General features: G+C 41.5%; 1 protein-coding gene across 2 annotated transcripts in view; it reads left to right on the forward strand.

Moving 5' to 3' along the window:
- Window positions 1–26730, forward strand: part of ankrd6b (ankyrin repeat domain 6b) — a 218230-nt gene that overhangs the window by 37966 nt on the left and 153534 nt on the right. The window lies entirely within an intron of this gene.

Consider the following 26730-nt stretch of genomic DNA (forward strand, 5'->3'; position numbering starts at 1 on the left):
GAATTAAACTCCATCTGCAATTTCTCGGTCCATTGGTCCATCTGGTCCAGATCCTGCTGTAATCTAAGGAAACCTTCTTCGCTGTCCACTACACCTCCAATTTTGGTGTCATGATTAGATTAGATTCCTTACAGTGTGGACACAGACCCTTAGGCCCAACAAGTCCACATCGACCCTCTGAAGAGTAACCCCCCCCCGACTAATACACATAACAACTATGGACAACTTAGCATGGCCTATTCACCTGCTCCACACATCTTTGAATTGTGGGAGGAAACCGGAGTACCTGGATGAAACCCACGCAGACACGGGAGAATGTGCAAACTCCACACAGACATTCACCCAAGGCTGGAATCGAACCTGGGACCCTGGCGCTGTGAGGCAGCAATGCTAACCACTGAGCCACCGTGCCACCCATAAATCTGCAAACTTATTAATTATACCTCTTATGCTTGCATCCAAATCATTTATATAATTGACAAGAAGTAGAGGACCCAGCACCGATCCTTGTCGCACTCCACTGGTCACAGGCCTCCAGTCTGAAAAACAGCCCTCCACCACTACCCTCTGTCTTCTACCTTTGAGCCAGTTCTGTATCCAAATGGCAAGTTCTCCCTATATTCCATGAGATCGAACCTTGCTAAACAGCCTCCAAATGGGAACCTTGTCAAATGCCTTACTGAAGTCCATATAGATCACATCTACTGCTCTGCCCTCACCAGTCCACTTTGTTACTTCTTCAAAAATCTCAAATCGAGTTTGTGAGACATGATTTCCCAGGCATAAAGCCATGCTGACTATCCCTAATCAGTCCTTGCCTTTCCAAATACATGTACATCCTGTCCCTCAGGATTCCCCTCCAACAACTTGCCTACCACTAACATCAGGCTCACTGGTGTATAGTTCTCTGGCTTGTCCTTACTATACTTCTTAAAGAGTGGCACCACGTTAGCCCACCTCCAGTCTTCCGGCACCTCACCTGTGATTATCGATGATCCAAATATCTCAGCAAGAGGCCCAGCAATCACTTCCCTGGCTTCCCACAGAGTTCTCGGGTACACCTGATCAGGTCCTGGGGTGTCCCACTCTTGAAGGTCATTCTTAAATGTAGTTTGCCAGGTCTTCCTTGGCTAGCTTCATTATCTTTTTACATCTGGTGGTATCCATTCTACTACCAGTCTGTCAGAGTGTATGTCCAGGACATAAAGTTTGTGTCTCATCAGTTTCAGTTATCTTCACCACAATGCCCCACACGTGCCTCTAATAGTCTGCTGCAGTTCTTCGTTTTGATGATGTCCCTTTGTGTGATGGTGAAAGATGTCCAACTTGCATGACACCTTTGTTGTTCTTTTCCATATATCACTGACCTGGATTCTGTCTGGTATTAGTATAGACATGTAGAGTAGCTACTTCATAACTGTGCTGATGGTGTTAGAAGTGTACACAATATGCATTGGCTTAGAGCTGTTGCTTTGCTGATTCTTATATGGGCATCAGTTTCTACACCAGCCTTCCTCGAAATGTTGCTTCCAGATTGGGGAAGTTCTTCTGTTGCCTTATTGCCTTATAGAATATTGGCCTGAAGAAAACCATTTTTTGGCCAACAAGGCAATGTCATCTATGAAATCCAGATCCTTCAAAAATGGTGTTGTCGCTGGATGCTAAAATCTGCAGCCACCATCACCTTACTCATGATGAATTCAATAACCAAGAGGCAAAGAAATGAGAAGAGCATGTAGCCTTCCTGTATGCCTGAGAATATGTTTAAGAGAGTCCATGGTGCCCATATTAATCTTTTTGCAGAAACTGGATATGGCACCTTTTACAATGGTAGCATATTCGTCTGGGATGCCATACCTGCCTTATCATGTACCAGACTGACTGCCAGTTGGTGCAATCAAAAGCCTTCTTAAAATCGCTTAAGTTGAGGACATATAGTTTAGATATTCTAAACTTTGCCCTACGATGTTCCTGAGTGTAAAGATTTACTCTCGGCATGATCTGACAGTCTGGAAACTTGCCTACTCTTTACATAGGGTACCGTCTACGTCTGCTTTTAATCTCTTGTGGTGAAGTATATTTTAGTAAACCAAATTGACTGAACTGAGTGTTGACAGAGTTCCTTAAATTCCTCTGCCTCTTTAATTTCTTCTCATCCATAAAGTTATGTCCTTTTACCAAGCTTTTGGTTGTCTTGCTTAATATTTTCTTTCGTGGGTTGGTATTCGTCTATGTGCAACACATCTCTGTGAGACATTTCAGAACTTTTCGTTACACTAAATATGCTCAATAAATGTACATTTCTGAAAGATAGCTAAAGAAGGAAGTTGCTTGATCACAGTAATCTGAGGTTTTTCTCAGCTGTCACTTTGTAGGTTAAGCATAATTCATTGTAATAGACAATGGATTTCCAACTAGCTGAATGAAAATTGGTGGCCTACTTTATTTTATCCTCACATAATGAGACTGGTAAGGCAATTTACAATAACATCTTTGCGATAGATATCTACAAACTCCTCTAATTCTACATCCCTTCAAATCTGGTCTCTTGTAAATTTCCAATCATTATCACTCCACCATTTGTGGCCACACCTTCAATTGTCTCAGCCAGAAGCCCTGCAGTTCCCTGTCTCCACTCTTTGCCTCTCTAGCTCACATTCTTTTAGTCTCTAACTTTATATTTCTTTGTGTGGTTTGGTGTTATACTTTATTTTGAATTTTTTGTCAGGACATGTCTGGGGGTGTTTTCTCACACTAAAGGTGCTGTAAAATATCATTTGTTACTTGAGATGTATAGACAGTATTGTCATCTTTAATAAGAAGGATGTTTTGAAATATTGGTATTTGAGACTCATTTGCTTTGTCATGAGCTTTATTCAGATAGCAGCCTTGATATCTTGGATGTTTAGAATGTGCGATGTCAATGCTCAGATGGTTGCAAAGGTGGCACCAGTGACATCAGCAAAAGTGAGTTCTTCGAAAGTGTTTTTGCACATCTGTAGGCAGAGCTCTGCTTATGTTTCCTTTGTAACATTTAGGTGCCATCACCATCTGTGGTAGCAGTATGAAATAACAAGACCTTAGGTGGATTTGACCCATTTTTAAACCAATTTGTTTTATGTATTGTAGTTGCTTCTCTATCCAACAGCAAATTTTACAATCTACCCAAAGTGGTAAAAATAAGACTTGGGTCCCCAATATCTTTTCAACATGAGAGTATTAAATATTTTTATGGTATTGTTCAAAGTGCAACACAAGCTGTTCTGGTGTCCGCTGTTGTACTGAAATGTCTTTTTAACGATTATTGCAGCAGAGGCAAAATGTGCATTTAATTTCAGTGAGCCAATGCTCAGGAGTTTGACTCATCCCAACAGTGTAGTTATACAGACAGTGCCATTAGAGAGCTGGCATTCCACTCCTATTTGTCACCTAACAGTGGCATTGTCAACATATGCAATCATGAATGTTCGTGCACTCTCTGTTCCTGAGGCTCAGTGTTTCTTATCATTAATAAAGGCTCTTCAAGTACTTATATACTCTAACCCTCCTTTATTTACAGTAGTTTACTTTCACATACTTACTTAGTCATTGTAACCATTAATGTCATTGTTACTATTAATAGCATTTCTCCCATCCCCTCCCTCCCAAAGTCTGACCCTCACAGGCTGAGCCAATACAGGACTCTGACTGGATGTCCCATTCTGATTTGTGTGAGATCAGTGCTAGGGTGGGATGATGGTGTTTATAGAATACTGTACAAAGTGGTACAACAATGTGACGTAGTATGTCTATAGCTGTTGCACATCCTGTGATAATCAAACTCAATCACACTACTTGGTGAAATAACATCAATGCCTTCCTGTTCCTCCAGAATGTTAGATTAGATTAGATTACTTGCAGTGTGGAAACAGGCCCTTCGGCCCAACAAGTCCACACCGTCCCACCGAAGCGCAACCCACCCATACCCCTACATCTATCCCTTACCTAACACTACGGGCAATTTAGCATGGCCAATTCACCTGACCTGCACATCTTTGGACTGTGGGAGGAAACCGGAGCACCCGGAGGAAACCCACACAGTCACGGGGAGAATGTGCAAACTCCACACAGTCACTCGCCTGAGGCGGGAATTGAACCCGGGTCTCTGGCGCTGTGAGGCAGCAGTGCTAACCACTGTGCCACCGTGCCGCCCACATGTCCCTTCTGACTTCCTGGTTCTTAAACATACTACCCGCCCTTACCTTTAGATTTGGCAGGATGTTTGTATCCAGAGTTTTGTCTTGTGTGCTGCTTTTTGCTCCGGTTTTTCTCTGATTGTTTGACCTTCCTCTGGTCTTGGTCTTGTCACCTGGTGTTGCCTGCCTTGAGACAACTTTGCTGAGAAAGTTTCTGTGATGAGCTAAAATTTCTCTTCCTTGACGTTTTTCGCAGACAATAAGTTTGACTGGATAGATTTACCTTGCCAGATAGTAGAATGATTTAACAAGCATCCACAAATCCTCATTCATGAATTGAATACTTAATCCAATACTAATTCTTCTCAGAACCATGTCTGTCAAAGATCTTTTCCAGCGCTTTAGTCACTGAATCTGCTTTGGTTGACTTGTCACTTCAGTCCATCTTGAATAAGAATTGAATAGGACTAGATACATCTCTGTAAAATTAAATAAATCTGTTGCTAGCCTCTCTCATGACATTTCTAGAAATCTTGACAAAATCTTGGGCTCGATAGTAAATTCAATTGTAAGGTACATGTGTGGCATGACAGAATCTAATCCCGTATGTCTTTTGATGTTCTTGGCTGCCACACTGGTAGTGCTCTTGCTGTGTACTTCAAGATTCCTTAGATGTCCCGCATGCACTAAGCTTAGGATTTCTCTTTGCATTGACTTTGCATTAACAGTTTTACAGGTGTACATCAAGAAATTGCCAAGTGATGATTCTGCTCATGTGCCTTTCAGCACTTGTTCTGCCAGACTATATTTTGATCATCCTTGCAGACAGAGTTGACTGATTTTTGTGCATGCTTTTGTCAGATTCTGTTTTCGTCTGAGTTTTCTTCAGTATCTGATATCTATAGAATAGAACTCCACTTCGACAAAGAATAAACCTTCTTTTTCTGCCTGATCCACTGCTGCTTTGAGACTGTATCTCCTGTTACCTGTGTCTTGCCTGGAGTATTGACTATTTTCATGCGTAGAGGCATTACTGAGATTTATTTTGAACTCAAAAGGGTTTAAGTTCAACCTGGCCAATTACCTTCATCAGTCTACTCTCAATCATCAACAAAATGATAGAAGGTGTCATCAACAATATTATCGAGCAGCATGTGCTCAGTAATAGCTCACTCACTGATGCTTGGTGTGGGTTTAACCAGAGCCACAGTACTTAACCTCATTACACCCTATCGCCAAAAACAGACAAAAGAGTTGAACTCCAAAGCTGAAGTGAGAGTGACTCTTCTTGCCATCAAGGTGATATTTGATTGAGTGTGACATCAAGGAGCCCAAGCAAAGCTGAATTCAATTGGAAATGGGGGAGAAAGCTCTGTTGCTTAGAGTAATTCTGAGCATGAAGGTTGTGTTTATGAAGGTCAGTCATCTCGGCTCCTGTACATCTCTGCAGCAGTTCCTCAGGATAGTGTTCTAGGCCCAACTATCTTCAGCTGCTTCATCAATGACCTTTCCTGTATCAAAAGGCCAAATGTGGAGATGTTTGCCAATGATTGCACAATGTTCAGCCCCATTCGCAATTCCTGAGATACTGAAGCAGTCCAGGCTCAAATGCAACAAGATTTAGACAATATCCAGGCTTGACTGACAAATGATAAATAACATTCACACCACACAATCTAACATTCTAACTACTAATCCATGACATTCAATACCACTGACAGAAACTCAAACGGATCTTGCCAATTAAATACAGTGGCTACAACAACAGGCAGAAACTGGGAATACTGCAGCAAGTAGCGCACCTCCTGACTCCCCAAAGCCAACCCACCATTTACGAGGCATATATCAGACCTGAGATGGAATACTCTCCACTTGCCTGGATAAGTGCAGCTCCAACAACCCGCAAGAAACTTGACACTGCCTAAGACAAAGCAGCACGTTTGATTGGCACCACATCCACAAGCATCCATTCCCTCTATCACTGACACTCTGTAGTAGCCATGTGTATGATCGATAAGGTGCACAGCAGAAATTCACCAAAGATCCGTAGACAGCATTTTCCAAATCCATGACCACTGTGCATCAAAAGAAGGAACAGAGATAGCAGATGCATTGGAGCACCACCCCACAAGTTCCCCTTCAAGTCACTTGTCATCCTCAATTTCAAATATCTCACTGTTCCTTTGTATAACTGAGTCCCTAAAGGAATTATGGGTCTACCTGCATGAAATTGAAAGCAGCAGTTGCAGAACGCAGTTTGCCACCACTGTCTCAAGGGCAACTAGAGACGGGGGCAATAAATACTGGTCTAGCCAGTGTTGTCCATTTTCATGAATTTTAACAATGAGTTTATTAGAAGTAGGACTGAGTCAAACAAATATGCTAAGAATATTGATAAACAGGTTTAGAGTTAACAAAGTTGGACATATAATATCCCAAACATAATTTAATACTAGCAGCTTTTGAAAAGATTTGTAGTTCTGGTTGTGGTTCAGGATGTAAGTTTGCTTGCAGAATTGCAAGCTTTGTTTTCAGATGTTTCACCACCATAATAAGGAACATCATCAGTGAGCCTCTGGTGAACCACTGGTGGTATGCCCCATTTTCTATTTATGTGTTTAGGTTTACTTGGGCGGGTGATGTAATTTCCAGTTTGTTTTCTCCGAGGATGGTAGATGGGGTCCAAATCAATGTGTTTATTGATAGGGTTCCAGTTGGAATGCCATGCTTCAAGGAATTCTCGTGTGTGTCTCTGTTTGGCTTGTGTTATGATGGATGTGTTGTTCCAGTCAAAGTGGTGTCCTTCTTTGTCTGTATGTAAGAATATTAGTGATAGTAGGTCATGTCTTTTTGTGGCTAGTTGATGTTCATGTATCCTGGTAGCTTGTTTTCTGCCTGTTTGTCTGATGTAGTGTTTGCTACAGTCCTTGCAAAGGTATTTTGTAAAGGACATTTGTTTATCTTGTTGTTTGTATGGTGTCTTTCAAGTTCATTAGCTGCTGTTTAAGTGTGTTCATAGTTTAGTGGGCTACCATGATGCCCATCGAGGAACTACGATCAGCAAAAGAGAATTATTTTGACAGCGTATTCAAGAAGAACAGGTACCCAATAAATACAGTCCACCAATTCCTCAGCAACAAGAAGTTACAACCTGCCCAGAAACCCTAGCCACTTTACATCAAAAACATCTCTGAAATGACTTCCAGACTACGCAGACCTCTTGGCAGCATGGTAGTCCACAAACCCACCAACACACTTAAACAGCTGCTAATGAACTTAAAAAACCCTGTACAAACAACAAGCAAAATGAATGTCATTTACTAAATACTGTAAAGGACTGTAACAAACATTACATCAGTCAAACAAGCAGAAAACTAGCTACCAGGATACATGAACATCAACTAGCCACAAAAAAAGACATGACCCACTATTACTAGTATCCTTATATACAGACAAAGAAGGACACCACTTTGACTGGAACAACACATCCATCCTAACACAAGCCAAACAGAGACACACATGAGAATTCCTTGAAGCATGGCATTCTAACCAGAACTCTATCAATAAACATTTCGATTTGGACCCTAACTACCATCCTCTGAGAAAAAGAACTGGAAATGACATCACCCACCCAAAGAAACCGAGACACAAAATAGGAAGCGGGACATACCACCAATGGTTCTACAGAGGCTCACTGATGAAGTTACCTAATATGGTGACGAAACGTCTGAAAGCAAACTTACATCCATACATTAATATAGATAACAGAAAAACGATTGTTTCATACATGGTGAATCGTGAAATAGCCTGTATATCAATGGAAGCAGAACCATAAATGTAAACAGAACTGCCTTTCCTCAGTCCATGTTACCCTGTCTTTTCCTGTATCTTTGTACCATTATTAAAGTATCATGAATACTTGACACCACCTACAATTTCCCCTCCAAGCCATTACTGTCCTAACTTGGAAATATGCTGTCATCCATTCAATGTTGCTGCATCAAAATCCTGGATCTCCCCGCAGCACACAGACTGTAGCGGTTCAAGAAGGCAGCTCACCATCATCTTCTCAAGTGCAAATAGCGATAGACATAATTGCTTGCTCAGTGAGAACCACATCCCATGAGTGAATTAGAAAATTAGACATAGTGTGATGCTTGGATGTCCTATTGTTGGAAATATATGAATATTCCTTTATCTTTGTGACACAAAAAAAGCCTATCTGCTCAAAAATATTTAAACTGGCAGTGATGCTGTAATACTGGCTGTAAATTATACTCACGGAAAGTATTATCCAGATGTTTCACAAAATCAGACATAAACTTAACCACAAGAATGGCTGCGGGTTAGAAGTATAAGTGATAAATATTCATCATGATGCCCTTTGGCTACAAATTAATCTCCAGGATTAGCAGCATGGTAGCAGTGTCAAAGTATTTTCAATGGGCGAAAGAACAGTTTGTCTCATATTGTCACTGAAGATGAAAGACAAATTACTGCTAAAGCCTTGTAATGTTCCTTTATGGATTGATTCTATATGCAACCTGATGCCTTATATGCTGATTATATTTCTTGTTAATTTTAAAAATTTCATCTGAACAAGTATTTATCACATTATTTCTACTGTCGAAAAGACAGGCTGTTCTGGATTGATGCAATGAACTGCAATAAATGTCTTCCTTGACATCTGTTTTGGGCAGTCAGGTTAAGATTTATTTGCTGGTTGGGATCTGGGGGCATGCTTTCCAGCAATTTTTCTTTGGTATTCAGTTTTTAAAAAAAAACACTATGCAGACCTTAATGCACCTGGAGAGAAACATTACCCAAATTTTCTGAGCAGTAGCAATCACTTTTTTTTTGCTATGACTGTGCTCTGCATTTCTATCTGGGACATCTGAACCTAGCTCTTCCTGCAGAAGAGCATACCAGATTCTCAACGGCAAATCTGTTTCTCTCTCAACAAATGCTGGCACATTTGTTGAGTTTCTCCATCATTCTCTGCATTTGTTTCTGATTCCCAGCATCTGCAGTATTTTACTTTTATTATTGCTGTCAGTAACTTGGCCCAAATTGTTCTTTAACTTTTGTAAAATTCACCTCTCTCCAGTTCAGCATTTCTGTTCCCAGCCTTCTGATACTTTTCCATAATTACCTTTAAATCTGAGTTATTGGCACTATTTCCAAAATGCTCCCCCAGGCTTACTTGTGACTATTGGGTCCTGAACCAAGGGTCCTGAAGCCCCTTGTTGTGGGGCTTTCTGTGAACTGACTAAATAAAGTTCTCCTGGATACAATTTAGGAAGTTTGCTCTTCCAAATCTTGCACATTAAAACTGTCCCAGTTAATATTTGAGTAGATAAAATCCTGACAATTACTGCTTTCATTATTCTTAGATTTCTCTGAAGCATGATTGCATGTTTGATCTCTCTGTCTCCCTGTTTTGGGGTCTATAGTACATTCCCAATAGCACTATTTTTTATTTCTACCCATGTGGCCTCATTTGATGGCCTTTCCAATTGATTATCTCCACATTGCCAGAATTAATTCCATGATCAATATTGTGATCCACCCCTCCCTCTTCTATCTTCCTCTGTCTTGTCTGAATATCCTGTAACCGAAATATTGAGCTGCTGATCCTGGCCATCTTTCAGCCAAGTCTTGGTTATAATTATAATACCATACTTCCACATCACTATTTGTGCCCTCAGCTTGTCTTTCATATTCTTTCGGCTCCTGCAGAATTTCCACAGCCAGACATTCATCTGCTCTGTCCTTCTCTTCCAACAGTCACTACTGTGTGACACTAGAAGTAACCTTGAGATTACTATATTTTTGAAGACCTGCCTTTCAACTTGCTATCTAACTCCCTACATTCTACTTGCAGGACCTCATTTCTCTTCCATTCTTCCAATGTCTTTTGTGCCAACATGAACCACAACCTCTGGCTGTTCACCACTCCCCTTCAGAATATCTTGTAGCCATTCCATGCCAGCCTTGACCATGGCATCTGGGAGGCAACATACCATCCTGGGGTAACGTATACGGATGCAAAAACGCCTGTCCACTCTCTCCACAAATAAATTCCCTGCGGGTTTTGTGCTTCTACACCACTTCCTTGCCCCACCCCAAAGTAACTGGACTACCCACACTGCTATTGACTTGACTCTGACTAACCTCCACAAAGGATCCACTTCCAATGTTTTCTGGGGCTAAAAATGGTTTGTGAGCAAGATGTACTCCCTGCCTCGTCCCCTACCTCTGTCTAATGGACACCCATTATGAATTTTGTTAATTTTCAAAATTAATTGTTATACCTGCATATGAACTTCTTATGATTTATGCATCAGAATACCCAGATCTCTTCACATTTCAGAGCTCTGCAAACTCTCTCCATTTAAATAAAATGCATTTTTAAAATCCTCCTACCAAAATGGACAATGTTACATTTTCCTCCAGTATATTCCATTCACCACACCTTTACCCACTCACTTATCTAATTCCTTCTGCAACATCTTTTTGTCGTCTTCACAACTTACTTTCCTTCTTTGTGTCACCAGTGACTTTGGCATTAATAGCATCTGTCGCTTCATCCAGATTATTTATTGCAAACAACTGAGATCCCAGAACTGATTTTTGTGGCAGACCCTCTCATGACATGTTGCCAACCTAAAGTGCTTGGGAGCCTCCTGTGAAGCGCTTCTGTGATCTTTTCTCCGGCATTTATAGTGGTTTGAATCTGCCGTTTCTGGTTGTCAATTCCAACTGTCCGCTGCAGTGGCCGGTATACTGGGTCCAGGTCGATGTGCTTGTTGATTGAATCTGTGGATGAGTGCCATGCCTCTAGGACTTCCCTGGCTGTTCTCTGTTTGGCTTGTCCTATAATAGTAGTGTTGTCCCAGTCAAACTCATGTTGCTTGTCATCTGCCTGTGTGGCTACTAAGGATAGCTGGTCATGTCATTTCGTGGCTAGTTGGTGTGACAGAATGGATTGACACAAGAGACACAACAAACAGCGAGACAAAGTATCGTACCCCTGATAACAAGGAAAAGACAAACACATAACCTCAACACCAACGAGAGGGAAGCACTAAAAGCACGAAGAAACGATAAGAACATAATCATACTACCAGCAGACAAAGGCAGAATGACGGTCATCCTGGACAAAGCAGAGTACATCCAGAAAGCGCAACAACTACTTGCAGATACCAACACCTACCAAAAGAGTTAAAAAATCACACAACACCAGGTTATAGTCCAACAGGTTTAATTGGAAACACACTAGCTTTCGGAGCGACGCTCCTTCATCAGGTGATAGTGGAGGGCTCGATCGTAACACAGAATTTATAGCAAAAATTTTCAATGTGATGTAAATGAAATTATACATTGAAAAATTGATTGTTAAGCCTTTCATCTGTTAGAGTACAGTGATAGTTTCTCTTCTTTCATGTGTAAATCACAAAACCTTTTTTTTAAAATTGTATTCTCGGGTTAGCTGTTAACAATGGTGTTAGATGGACAATACGTTGAAGGTGTTGGCCCTCTGTGTTCTCTGTCTATGCCATGATGTTTAGATTGATTCTAATCTAAAAAGTGAGATAAGAGTTTTACATAAATTCATGAGTTTTTGAGCTCAGAGTTCTACATGAATGCATGCAGTTTTTGAGCGAAGTACAATGTAACTCTGCAAGTACAAATTCACCCCACAAAATATATGTGTGCATGTGGGTCTTTGTCTGTGTGTGTGTGTGTGTGTCTGGGGTGGGGGTTGTAAGTGTGAGAAAGTGTGTGTGTGTGTGTGTGTGTGTGTAGTGAGTGCAGTGAGTGCAGAGTGTCTTAAGTTTATGAGGGGATGCATGTGTGTAAGGGTGTGTGTGAGTGTCTGTGTGCACGTCTGTGTGTACCTGTGTCCGTTTGTATGTGAGAGTGTGTGTGTGTATAGGAGTATCTGTGTGTGTGTGTGCAGTGCAATGGTGGTCACCTGTAATGTGACATGAACCCAAGGTCCCGATTGAGGCCCTCCCTATGAGTACTGAACTTAGTTATCAGCCTCCAAATCATGCCTACCAAAAGAGGGAGTTTGACCCCACCCCACAGCTCACCAATAGGATAAACAACACACTGAGGAACCTACAAAAAAACGGACAGATAACCAGGTTTGACCTACAGAGAATGAAACCTGAAAGCAACAGCACCCCCAGATTCTATGGACTACCTAAAGTGCACAAACCAGACATCCCACTCAGACCCATCGTATCACTACCAGGGACACCATCACACAAACTGGCTAAAGAGCTACAGCGGAAACTGAAATACCTGATCAGCAGATCCAGACACTCTATACAGTCAACACAGGAATTCTTGGACATTATCAGAAATATACACATAGACAAGGAAGAAACTATGGTCTCATTTGATGTAACGGCACTGTTCACCTCTATCGACAAAACCCTAGCCAAAGAAACAATAGCCAACCTGCTGGACATACAGAACAGACAACAAGACGGGGAACCTATCAACAAAGACTGCATACTCAAACTACTGGACCTGTGCCTCATAACACACTTCACATTCAACAACCAAATATATGAACAAATCAACGGCACACCCATGGGCTCACCCATCTCTGGACTCATAGCAGACGCGGTAATGCAAAGAACACCAACTAGCCACGAAACGACACGACCAGCTATCCTTAGTAGCCACACAGGCAGATGACAAGCAACATGAGTTTGACTGGGACAACACTACTATTATAGGACAAGCCAAACAGAGAACAGCCAGGGAAGTCCTAGAGGCATGGCACTCATCCACTGATTCAATCAAGCACATCGACCTGGACCCAGTATACTGGCCACTGCAGCAGACAGCTGGAACTGACAACCGGAAGCGGCAGATTCAAACCACTATAAATGCTGGAGAAAAGATCAGAGAAATGCTTTACAGGAGGCTCCCAAGCACTGAGGATGTCACCTAGACAGGGGACGAAACGTTTGCAACACAAATTCCCAGCTCGGTGAACAGAACCACAACAACGAGCACCCGAGCTACAAATCTTCTCACAAACTTTGAGCCTAAAGAAGACGTATTTATGTCTGCTTCCTGTCAACCAGTAAATCTTCGATCCATGCCAATATGCTACTATGAGCTATTATTTTTCAGAATAACTTTTGATGTGGCATCTTATCAAATGCATTCTGGAAATCAAAGTGCCGTATGTCCACCATTTCACCTTTATTCACTGCATGTATTACATCCTCAAAGAGCTTATAAATCTATATTGTCTAATTAGCCAAGCCTGTCTAACCTTTCCTCCTAAGACAATCGTCTCATTCCAGGCATTAGTCTGGGAAACGTCTCTGAACTAACTCCAATGCACTTAGATACTACTTTCAATAAGGTGACCAATACTGTGCATAGTACTTAAGATACAGTCTCACCAGTGCCCTGTATAATTAAAGCAGAACCTCCCTACTTTTGTATTCAATTCCACTCTTTTATGTCCCAGGATATGACTATATTCTGGTGATTGTTTATTTCACCAAACTTCTTTTTGTGAGACAAATCAAAAATACCACTAGTATGAAAATTGTTGACATATTATCTACTTTATTCAATGTAGTCAGTGTTCCTGAACAAATCATGTTCAACAACAATCTGAAGTTTACTAGTGCACCTTTCTAAGATAAGATATCCAACACGTTACCTCTTTGCTTTACTTAATCTAGTGGTCTTGCAGAATGTGCTGTTTCTGTGCTGAAGTCCTTAATTGTTAAATGGAAAGCTGTTAGGCAAGATTTTCATGATCCATGTTAAACCTATGTGCCATTCCTCAAGGCAGCAGTTAGAGTCAGCTCTTATGTTTAGAAGACAAATCCATTCTTTCATCAAACACTCTGGCCACCCAAGTACATGTACATGTGCATTGTTGGAAAAAAGGAAGGAAGCAGTGCTACAGCACGCTGAACGAACATGGTTAATCCTGATTTATTTTCTTTCCCACATCCTGACTACTGTGAGGAGGCTTGTATATAACTCCCATCAAGCTGCTTTTTCCTTTGCGGTTCCTCAACTCTATCCACTCAGATTCTGCACCTTCTGATTCTATATTACTATTTGCTATTGATTTCCTTTCATTTCTTACTAATAAGGCAACTCCATCATTTGCCCATCTGCCATTTGCCTGCCCTTTTGATAGGACACATTAGATTAAATTACTTACAGTGTGGAAACAGGCCCTTCGGCCCAACAAGTCCACACCGACCCTCCAAAGAGCAACCCACCCATACCCATTCCCCTACATTTACCCCTTCACCTAACACAACAGGCAATTTAGCATGGCCAATTCACCTAGCCTGCACATTTTTGGACTGTAGGAGGAAACCGGAGCACCTAGAGGAAACCCACGCAGACACTGGGAGAATGTGCAAACGCCACACAGACAGTTGCCTGAGGTGGGTATCTGGTGCTGTGAGGCAGCAGTGCTAACCAATGTGCCACCCAATATCGTTGGATATTTAGTTCCCAGCTCTGATCTCTTTGCAGCCATGTCTCTGTGATATCCATTGCATCATACTTGCCAATTTGAATCTGTGCTACAAATTAATTTACCTTGTTTCATGTACTACATTTATTTTAGTACACCACCCTCATTGATTGCCCTCCTTCTTGTAGTTGTCCTGTTAACTGCTGTGCCTGAAGTTAGATTCCTGAGCCTTTCCATTCTCTCTGTCCTATTACTTGTTGTGGAAACTTTAGTAACCTCTGCCCTTTATCTTTTTCCATAATTTTCCATACAACTGAACCTACTCTCCCACTATTTAGTTTAAAGCTGTGTCCACAGTCCTAATCATGTGATTCGGCAGGACCCTGGCCCCAGTATGATTCAGGTGGAGTACATCCTATCGGAACAGCATCCTCCTTCCCCAGTACTGGTGCCGATGCTTCGTGATTTGAACCAGTTTCTCCAACACCAGTCTTTGAGTTATATATTTACCTTGTTGACCTTGTGTCAGTTTACACATGGCTGAGTTAGTAATCCAGAAATTATTACTTTTGCAGTTCTACTGTTCAGACATTAACCAATCACTGCTCATAATCCCTCAGCAGAACCTCTTTCCTCTTTCTGCCTATATTGTTGGTACTTTCATGGACATGACAACTGGATCTTTCCCCTCCCAATCCAAATTCCTGTGCAATGATGAGATAACCTGAACCCGAGCACCACTCAGGCAACACAGCCCTCATGACTCTCAATCCTGGCCACAGGGAACACAGTCAATTGCCCTGACTGTACTATCCCTGATTACAACCCTAAATATTTTTTCCTCCTCCTGAATTGCTTCCTGTAATATGGTTAAAAATCACACACAACACCAGGATATAGTCCAACAGGTTTAATTGGAAGCACACTAGCTGTCGGAGTGCCGATTGTTAACTTTGTACACCCCAGTCCAACATCGGCATCTCCAAATCATGACTGTAATATGGTGTTATGGTTAGTTTGCTCATCCTCCCTACAGCCCTCACTCTCATTGACACAGTGAGCATGAATCTCAAACCTCCTGTTAGACAAGCTCAAGGACTGATGCTCCTTCTGACATACCTCCCGGATACCTCTACCTGTTTTGCTTATATCAGACCTTCCTGTCTCTAAAGGGTGTGATTGTTTCTTGTGAAACAGCATCTAGGTAATCCTAGATAATTGTTACTAATAAGATTAATTTCTGACATCTCATTAGCACGGTTTCATATTCTAGTATTTCAGTAGCACTACTTCTTATCTCTTCCCTTTCCTTTTTTCTAATTTACGTAGTCAACCCAACCTATATTTTATTTCTCAAATGAAAGGTAGAACCCTTTCTATTTTACATAAAGTCAGAAATTAGTTCTTTTGAATGATGTCCAAACAGCTGTGCTTTGTGGTGTAGATTTTAAAGTGCTGTATTATGCCTTCTTTCCTTCACTGCTGAGTGAAATTTTCACGGCACCAACTTGTGACACTAATTAGTTGCCAATATCTTGTTAACTGTCAAAGGTTGTTTTTACTTTGATAGTTACTGTATGTTTCACCTCTGTGGAATGTCAGTGATTTGTAGCCCCAGGAGTTGTTTTTGCTGAGAGAAATAGCATCAACCTCTCCCACACATTCCCATCCCTACAGTATGCACCAGTGAGTGCTGAGATTCCAGTATAGTGGTCTTCAAGCTTGTTTGATGCAAAGGAAATAGGAACTCAGAGAGACTAATTTTCATCGGTTTTACTGGCTGGAAGTGCAGATGTGAGTGAGGCCCATAATGTAATTCTGAGTGGATTGTGTTTTCAGAGAATAGAAAAATCCAACAATGGGCAGTGAAAATCTTTAGGAATTTATGAAATAAAGATAGAAGTAGGCCTTTCAGCCCATCAAGGCTGCTCCACCAATCAATAAGATCATACAGGTCAATTTTTGTTTCAAATTCCACATTCCTTTTTGTCCTCAATAATCTTGGATTCTCTTGCTGAACAAAACTATCTGCTTCCATCTTTTTTAAAAAAACCGTTCAGCCTTCCACCACTTTGAGGCAGATAATTCCAAAGTTGCAAAATCTTCTGAGAGTTAAAAAAAAGTCCTAAAAATATGACAGTCCCTAATTTTAAAATGGTCTCTCCTGGGATTGGATAGTCTGAGCTATGGGGAGAGGCTGAATAGGCTGGAGCGTCGGAGGCTGAGGGGTGACCTGAGATAGAGGTTTGTAAAATCATGAGGGGCATGGATAGGATGAACAACCAAGGTCATTTTTCCATGGTAGGGAATCCAAATCTAGAGGGCATAAGTTTAAGGTGAGAGGGGAAACACTTCAGAAGGACCTGAGAGGCAGTGGGTAGTTCTTGGATGGAACGAGTTGGTGGAGGATGATACAATTACAACATTTTAAGAGGCATCTGGATGGGTACATGAATAGGAAGGGTTTGGAGAGATATGGGCCAAATGCTTGCAAATGGGACTTGATCAGTTTGAGATATTTGGTTGGCATGGATGAGTTGGACTGAAGAGTCTGTTTCCGTGCTATATAACTCAATGACTCTAATTATGGACTCTCCCACAACAGCAAATTTCCTTTCTATGTCCACCTTTTCAAGATTGTTCTAGACTTTATATATTTCAATCAAGTCAGCTTTTACTCATCTAATTTCCAGTGGAAACAATCCCAGCCTGTCCACCTTATCCTCATAAGACAACCTACTAATTCCAGGAATGAATCGAGTAAACTTTCGCTGAACAACCTCAAGTACATTTCCATCCTTCCTTACGTAGGGAGACCTGTTCAAGGTATAGGTCTCACCAGTGCCCTGTATAACTAAAGCATAACATCTTTATTTTTATGTCCAATTCCTCTTGTATTAAAATACAGCATTATGTTAAAAGTCTTAATTACTTGCTCTACCTGCATACTAACATTTCAAGATTCACACACTAGAACACACACATCCCTTTGCACCTCTGAAGTCCACAATCCTTAAGTGACACACTGTTTTTTAAATTCTGCCCTCTAAGAGAGAACAAGTTCACATTTTTGATGTTATGCACTATATGACAGATCTCGGCTCGCTCACTCAACATATTTAAATCCATCTTCATGCTCCTTCTGTCTTCTGTACAGTATACTTACCTGCTCATCTTTGTATCATCTGTGTATCTGTCTAGGTAAAAACAAGGGCTGCAGATGCTGGAAACCAGAGTCTAGATTAGAGTGGTGCTGGAAAAGCACAGCAGGTCAGGCAGCATCTGAAGAGCAGGAAAATTGACATTTCGGGCAAACGTCTCTATTCCTGATGAAGGGCTTTTGTCCGAAACGTCGATTTTCCTGCTCCACTCTAACCTGCTTTTCCAGCACCACTCTAATCTAGACTCTTGTATCTAGCTGCCCTGCCATTGCTCCCCACATCTAACTCCTGGATGTAAATTGGAAAATGTTGGTGCCCCAGTGCAAACCTGTATGGGACTCCACTCATCACATCCTGTGAAACAAAGACTCATTTATACATATTCTCTGCTTTTTTTGTCAGCCAGCCAATCTTCTAACTATAGTAATATGTTATCCCGATATCACAAGTTTTTGTTTTCTGCTGTAGCCTTTGATGTGGTACCTTCGCAAATGCAATCTGGAAATCCAAGTATAGTGTGTCAGTGGGGTTCCCTTTATGCACAGCATATATTACTCTTCCAAAGAACTCTCATAAGTCAGTTAAGTGTGATTTCCCTTTCATCGAACCATATTGATTTTTCATGATTTTCTTGAGTTTTTCCAAATGCTCAGCTATTTTTGAAAGCTTCATCTTTTTATGTAAGCCAAGTCCCTTTATGGGTCTTTTAGCATGTTGATGGCTTCTTTTGGAAGCCTCCTCAGAGATGATATACCAGAGGGAAAACTCCTCTTAATATTGTATTTTCGTAGACGACCATTCTGACACTTTTTGCTATTGGTCACCTCTACAATATCCGGTAAGGGTGGTTTGAAGTGGTTCGTTAGCACAAATCCTTCTCTGTTGTGTTTTGGACACATCTCGTGATTCAAAGATACACCAATGTAGACTATCTACAGAGGAGACCTGGATCTTAGATAGGAAAGAGGTTTTATTGCATGATAGCAATAAGTACAAATACATTTGGTCAGACATAATTACTAGGACCTTGGGGAGAGCGGGCATAGATATCTCTCATTGTTTCAAAACATAAAGTAAAGCTCCCTGTCTCCACCCACAGATTATGTGAGATATCAGTAGAATGGATGAAGGTAATGTAACATGAAGATTAATGGTCATCATTAGACTGTTAACTCAGATTTTTATTTTGTTGAATTCAAATTCCATTGTCTGCCATGGCAGGATTCGAATCTGGATCCACAGAACATTTTCTGGGTCTCTGGATATAGCATTTGGGGCTAAAATAGCGACAATACCATGAGGTCATCACCTTCCCGATGATACCATACCCCACTTTTCAGTACTTAGCAGAATACTTCAATACTTCAATAGTGGATCTTTACTCACACAGTGGGACTGGCTATTTATGGAATTCTTAATCTAATGATTTGTAAAATCTCTCATTCCCTCACCCCAGTTTTCATTAATGTGATAAATGAGAGTCTTTCTAAGACTACAGCTCTATCAATCTTATAGAAGCATAGAAAATAAAAGCAGGAGAAGGCCATTCAGCCCTTCAAGCCTGCTTCACCATTCATTATGAACATGGCTGATCATCCAACTCATTAGCTTGTTCCCACTTTAATCCCCCATACTCTTTTGATCTTTTTAGCCCGAAATGCTATATCCAACTGCTTCTTGAAATCATAAAACATTTTGACCGTGATTGTCTTCTTAGTAGCAAACTTTACAGCCTCATCACTCTCTGGGTGAAGAAATTTGGCCTCATCTCAGACCTAAATGGTTTACCCCATATCCTTAGATTGTGACCCCTGGTCCAGGGTTCCTTCCTGTATTGCCTCTGTATAGTCCTGCTTGAATTTTATAGGATTCTGTGTGATTCCCCTCACCCTTCTGAATTCCAGTGAATATACTGTAATCCTTACAGATTCAACCTGTCCTCATATGTCAGTTCTGCCCTGCCAGGACTTAGTCTGGTGAACCTTCGCTGCACTCCCACTGTAGCAAGTACATCCTTCCTGGGGAAGGAGATGAAAACTTAACACAGTATTCCAGCTGTGGTCTCACCGAGGGCCTGTACAACTGCAGAAAGCAATCCCCACTCTTGTGCACAAATCTTGTCTGTCTACGATTTGTCTTCTTTAACTCCTAATGCACCTGGTTGTTTACCTGCAGTGACTGGTGTACGACCACACCCAGAATTCATCGTATTTCCCTCTCAATTTATAGCCATTCAGTTAATAATTTCCCTTCCTACTTTGCTCCCAAAATGAATAATCTCACATTTATCCACATTATACTGCATTTACCATGTATTTGCCCAATCATTCAGCTTCTCCAAATCACACTGCATCCTCCTCACAATTAGTCATCCCACCAAGCTTTGGAGATATTACATTCAGTATCCTCGTCTACACGAAAATATATTTAACTTGTCATGCAGCATTGCATTATTACAGGTGAAGCTGTTAACACCTTTCAAGCTTACAGGTCCTGAGAGCTCCCTCATGGTTCACCATACCTTTGAGCTACCATGAATAATGTTGTTTCAGAAGCCAGCCTAACCCCATCAAAAGTGCAGGGAGTCTGAAGTGGTAACCACTGCAGAAGAGCTTAAAAAGTCTTAAAATTGATAAATCTCCTGGCCCCGATGGGATACACCCTAGAGTTCTGAGAGAGGTTGCTGAGGAAATAGCAGAGGCATTGGTTGAGATCTTTCAAGAGTCACTGGAGTCAGGAAAGGTCCCGGACGATTGGAAGATGGCTGTAGTAACCCCCTTGTTCAAGAAAGGATCAAGGCAAAAGATGGAAAATTATAGGCCAATCAGCTTAACCTCGGTTGTTGGTAAAATTCTAGAATCCATCATTAAGGATGAGGTTTCTAAATTCTTGGAAGAGCAGAGTCTGATTAGAACAAGTCAACGTGGATTTAGTAAAGGGAGGTCATGCCTGACAAACCTGTTGGAATTTTTTGAAGAGGTAACAAGTAGGTTAGACCAGGGGAACCCAGTGGATGTGGTCTATCTGGACTTTCAAAAGGCCTTTGATAAGGTGCCACACGGGAGACTGCTGAGCAAGGTGAGGGCCCATGGTGTTCGAGGTGAGCTGCTGGGATGGATTGAGGATTGGCTATCTAACAGAAGGCAGAGAGTTGGGATAAAAGGTTCTTTTTCAGAATGGCAGCCGGTGACGAGCGGTGTCCCGCAGGGTTCGGTGCTGGGGCCACAGCTGTTCGCATTATATATTAATGATTTGGATGAGGGAACCGGGGGCATTCTAGCGAAGTTTGCCGATGATACAAAGTTAGGTAGACAGGCAGGTAGTACTGAGGAAGTGGGGAGGCTACAGAAGGATCTAGACAGGTTGGGAGAGTGGTCCAGGAAATGGCTGATGGAATTTAACGTGAGCAAGTGCGAGGTCTTGCACTTTGGCAAAAAGAATATAGGAATGGACTACTTTCTAAATGGTGAGAAACTTAATAAAGCCAAAGCACAAAGGGATCTGGGAGTGCTAGTCGAGGATTCTCTAAAGGTAAACATGCAGGTTGAGTCTGTGATTAAGAAAGCGAATGCAATGTTGTCTCTTATCTCAAGAGGGTTGGAATATAAAAGCAGAGATGTACTACTAAGACTTTATAAAGCTCTGGTTAGGCCCCATTTGGAGTACTGTGTCCAGTTTTGGTCCCCACACCTCAGGAAGGACATACTGGCACTGGAACGTGTCCAGCGGAGATTCACACGGATGATCCCTGGAATGACAGGTCTAGCATATGAGGAACGGCTGAGGATACTGGGGTTGTATTCGTTGGAGTTTAGAAGATTAAGGGGAGATCTAATAGAGACGTACAAAATAATACATGGCTTTGAAAAGGTGGATGCTAGAAAATTGTTTCTGTTAGGCGAGGAGACTAGGACCCGTGGACACAGCCTTAGAATTAGAGGGGGTCATTTCAGAACGGAAATGCGGAGACATTTCTTCAGCCAGAGAGTGGTGGGCCTGTGGAATTCATTGCCACGGAGTGCAGTGGAAGCCGGGACGCTAAATGTCTTCAAGGCCGAGATTGATAGGTTCTTGTTGTCTAGAGGAATTAAGGGCTACGGGGAGAACGCTGGCAAGTGGAGCTGAAATGCGCATCAGCCATGATTGAATGGCGGAGTGGACTCGATGGGCCGAATGGCCTTACTTCCACTCCTATGTCTTATGGTCTTATGGTCTTATGATTGGATGGATTTGCTGCGTACAGGCCTTATCACGGCCCTTATCCCATGACAGTCAAAATTGCCAATAGAAATGAGAGTGGAATCCTGGAGTTGGATTCTGCCAACTATTTTTAAACCTTGTGTAGCTCCATTTCAACACGTTCAGAGGCAAAAAAACCCAAGCCAAAACATTTAACAGGCAGATGGCTAAGCTAAAAAATAGACTCTCATTGCCAATAGTTGACTGCAGAGAATGATTGATAGATTGATAGCTTGTCAAAGTCTGATCCTCACCAGACGGGAGGCGATGATGGCGTGTATGACATTGTCACTGAAATAGTAATCCTGAACCTCAGCCTTAATTTTTTGGTGTGTATTCATGGCAGATGGTGAAGTTTGAATTCAATGAAATCTAAAATAAACTAGCTTAATGTTGATCGTGTAACCACTGCCAATTGTCATTTAAAAACTATATGGTTCACTAATGTCCTTTAGGCAATAAAATCCAGCACTCTTTCTTGGTCTGGCCTACATGTGACTCCAGTCTCATGGCATTATGGCTAATTTTTAACCTCCATCTGGGCAGTAAAGGATAAGCAATAAATGCTGGCCTAACTAGTGACACCCACTTCCCACCAACGGATAAAAAAAATCCAGCTACTATTGCAAGAGAAGTCATCCCTCTGTGATAAAGGAAAAAACAAAATTTCATTTGTATAGCATCGCAGATATGCTCAAGATGACCCAAGGCACTTCACAGCCAATGAGCTCTCTTTCAGTGTTTTCATGCTGCAAAGCCTATTTTAGCAGTGATTTTGCCCTGTTATTCATTGTTGTAACAGTGTGCAGAAGCACAACAAATAAGTGGTTAGTTGGTGCCTGAAAACACTTCATAATATGTCAAGAATGATGTTTGAAAAGAAATTATCCAGGTATGGAAAGGCAAGGTGTTATTAAATTTAATATACAAGAATGTAAGAAACGATGATCAGTTTGAAAGCTGTAATCATCACTTTTTTTTGTTACTTGAGTAACTACCTGTAGAATTCAAAAGGAGGTACAGACTTTGGAAAATGGTAGTGAGCAATAATGCTTTTTTTTTTCTGAATTTTCTTGGTTGGGTATTGAGCTCTCGTTGTTGTCGAGCTATTTATCAGTGAAGTACTGACTTTGTATAATCTGATAGTTATTAATCCACCATTTGCAGTTTGCAATGCAACTATAATTTTAACTCAATTAAAAATATAACCACTGATCTCTGCTGGGAGGCTAATTGAGTTGGGTCAAGAAAATCTGTTTAAGCCATTTGCTATAATCAGCAATGTCACGAAGCCCACGATTTTTCATCCTGGGTTAACTTCCATGAAGATCAAAGAATTCCCAGTTCCACCAATAGAATCTTTACAATTGGATGTCTAGCCTTCAGTCTGAGGACTAGACATTGAGGCAGGCAACACTGAAAGATCCTTACCTTACCAAAGGCTATCCAAAAAAAATGTAAAGTTCAAACCTGCTATTATGGGTTCTGCTTTGCACACTTTGCATTTCGCTCTCAAACATCTACCAAAATCTCACTTTTGTGAAGGCAGCTGATGATTTTAAAAGGCTAGTTGCCTCCATGATCTGCATGGGTACAAACCCCGAGCTGTATTTGGGGGTGAGACTTTTAACTTCCAGGCTTAGCCATCATGTTTGGCTTGACAAGGAGGCTCTCTGTTGTTGCAAAAACTCCAGGTAAAAGTGTCTGCTTTGGTGAGAACACAGTGAAGTAGTGTCTACAGGATTGATGGAAGTTGGTCGGTGCAGGAAATTAGAAAGATTCATCCTCAAGTAATTAGAACTGGAAAGCCACTAGGAATGGCATGCAATGATTGGGGGAGATGGCGAATGTTAACAAATCACACCTTATGGTTGACCAATTGGGTGGCACGGTGGCTCTGTGGTTAGTACTGCTGCTTCACCGAGCCAGGGACACGCGTTCAATTCCAGCTTCGTGCAACTGTGTGGGGTTTGCACATTTGCTCTGTGTCTGCATGGGTTTCCTTCGGCTGATCTGGTTTCCTCCCACAGTCCCACAGCTCCATCATAACCTCCTTGCACTTATATCCAATGCCTTGCCAATAAAGGTAAGGGTTCCATATGCTGCCTTAACCACAATATCTGCCTGTCCTGTTGCCTTCAAGAATTGATGAACATGTACCACAGTCTGTCTGATCCTCTGTACTTCCGAGGGTCCTACCATTCATTTCGTCCTTCTTTGCTTTGCCTTTCTTCCCAAAATGCATCATATCACACTTCGTGACAATTAAATTCCATTCACCAATGTTCAGCGCATCGATATCATCTACTTACCACACCACCAATTTTTTGTGTCATCTGTAAATTTGCTGATTATACTTCCTTGCATTCATGTGTAGACAGGTAAGGCATGGAACAAACAGCAAGGGGTGCAGCACCGAACACTCTGGTATACCACTGGATACAGGCTTTCAGTCTCACAAACATTTTGCCACTATCACCCTCTGCTTCCTGTCACTAAACCAATTTTGGACCCAGCTTGCCAAATTGCCCTGAATCCCATGAACTCTTAGTTTTTTAACCAGTTTGTGAGACTTTGTCAAAGCCCTCACTGTCTTTCATTTAACTGCATCACCTGCAGTGCATTCATCTCCACACCAATCACCTCCTTGAAAACATTCAAATTTTGCGACATGATCTCCCCCTTTCAAAGTCTTGCTGATTATTCTTGATTAATCCCTGCCTCTCCAAGTGGAGGTTAATTATGTCCCTCAGAATAATTTCCAATAATTAACTTTAACTGCTCAAAATTTCTGTGTTTGTTGGTCCTCACCTTCCTTGACAGCCAACAGTATTGAGTACAGTAAGGGGAGGCCAGTGAACAAGATTTCTGCAGAATCACACAATATCTACCACTTTTGTACTCATGTATTGACATTGGCTCCTACTCCCCCAGTATCTAAATTTGTAACATTGTGTTTAAATCCTTTTTGTCTAAAGCTATACCCCAACTGGAAAATTGTCTTCAATTTTGAACATCACATTACAGATAGGATTTTGGAGTCGCGGAGAACATACATGTAGATTCACTGGAATGATATTTGGGGATTAAAAAGATAGCTTTGAAATTATACCTGGAAAAAAGTAGAAATGTATTCAAGGAGATTGAGAAAGATTGACATAAGATCTAATAACAATGTGGAAAATACGATTGGATTGTTACTAACATTTACACCAAGAGTGCTATTATACTAATAGCTAATTAGTTTTGGAAGGATTGTATCTCACTGCCATAGAAAGAGATGTTTCAGCCCACAGTTGAGGAACCAGCTTTCTGCTTTGCCCAGTTTTATCAACTTCGCCTCCCATTAAAATTCTTTGTATCTGAAACTCATGTGTCTCTGCTTTTCTCATTTCATATACTGTATATTTCCTCTCCTCTGTCAAATTATGGCTATTTGGGTGAAGAATCTAAAATTGATTTTCACTCTCATGCTCAATGTTTTCTGGCCTATGTAGGGATGAGATTATTTGCGTTGGGCATTGAAAATTAAAATGGTAAGGGTCATCTAATATAACAATCAAATTACTCAAGTCTTTAGTGATTAATTTGAGGACTGATTTTATGGTCATAAATTGGAAGAATTTGTAATTGTTAAAGAAGCATGCTGGAGCAGAAGGAAGAAATACAAGTGTTCAAAAATTTGACTATATGTGATCTGATGAAAGGTCATTATCTGAAATATTAAATCTTTTTTTCTCTCTTGCTGATAAGAACCTGGCTAACCTCAGAAAGCACACTAGCAAGTTCCAAAATCTGGTTCCCACCCTCAGACAAAGTTTAGCTCAGAGCCTATATACAGCTAAAAGGGAAAATAGAACTTTTTTTATTTCAAAAATATATTTTATTCATAAAATTATTTTGATATCTATACAATTGGTGATGCCATACATACATATACATTGCATTACTTTACTTACAGAGATTGGAATTAATCATTTGTATGTACAAGTCTGTACATTGACCATCCAGGTATTTTGCTGAGGCGTAAGCGGGGCCCGATTACTGAGTGGGCCCCCTGTTCTTCTTAGGCAGGCTGATCTTACACGGTGGTCTTTCTCCACCGCGCCTTGGCGGCAGCTGCCCCAAGCTTCAGCGCGTCCCTCAGCACATAGTCCTGGACCTTGGAATGTGCCAGTCTGCAACACTCAGTCAGGGTCAACTCCTTCAGCTGGAAGATCATCAGGTTTCGGACAGACCAAAGAGTGTTTTTGACCGAGTTGATGATTCTCCAGGCACAGTTGATGTTCGTCTCGGTGTGCGTCCCGGGGAACAGACAGTAAAGCACGGAGCTGCTCAGGATGAATCTCGACAAACACCACAGCATTCCTCTCCAGACTTCCTTTGCGTAGGCACATTCCAGAAGGAGGTGTGTGATAGTTTCGTACTCCCCCGCAGCCGCTTTGAGGGCAGTGTGCGGTGCGGCAGAGAGTCTGGGCGTGCATAAAGGATCTCACAGGCAGAGCCCTTCTCACCACCAGCCAAGCCATGTCTTGGTGCTTGTTGGAAAGTTCTGGTGATGAGGCATTCTGCCAAATGGCTTTGACAGTCTGCTCAGGGAATCGCTCGATAGGATCCGCCCTCTCCTTTTCCCGAAGGGTCTCAAGGACACTACGTGCTGACCACTTCCTGA

Source organism: Chiloscyllium punctatum, chromosome 3, assembly GCF_047496795.1.
Source record: "Chiloscyllium punctatum isolate Juve2018m chromosome 3, sChiPun1.3, whole genome shotgun sequence".
NCBI classification, from domain to species: Eukaryota; Metazoa; Chordata; class Chondrichthyes; order Orectolobiformes; family Hemiscylliidae; genus Chiloscyllium; species Chiloscyllium punctatum.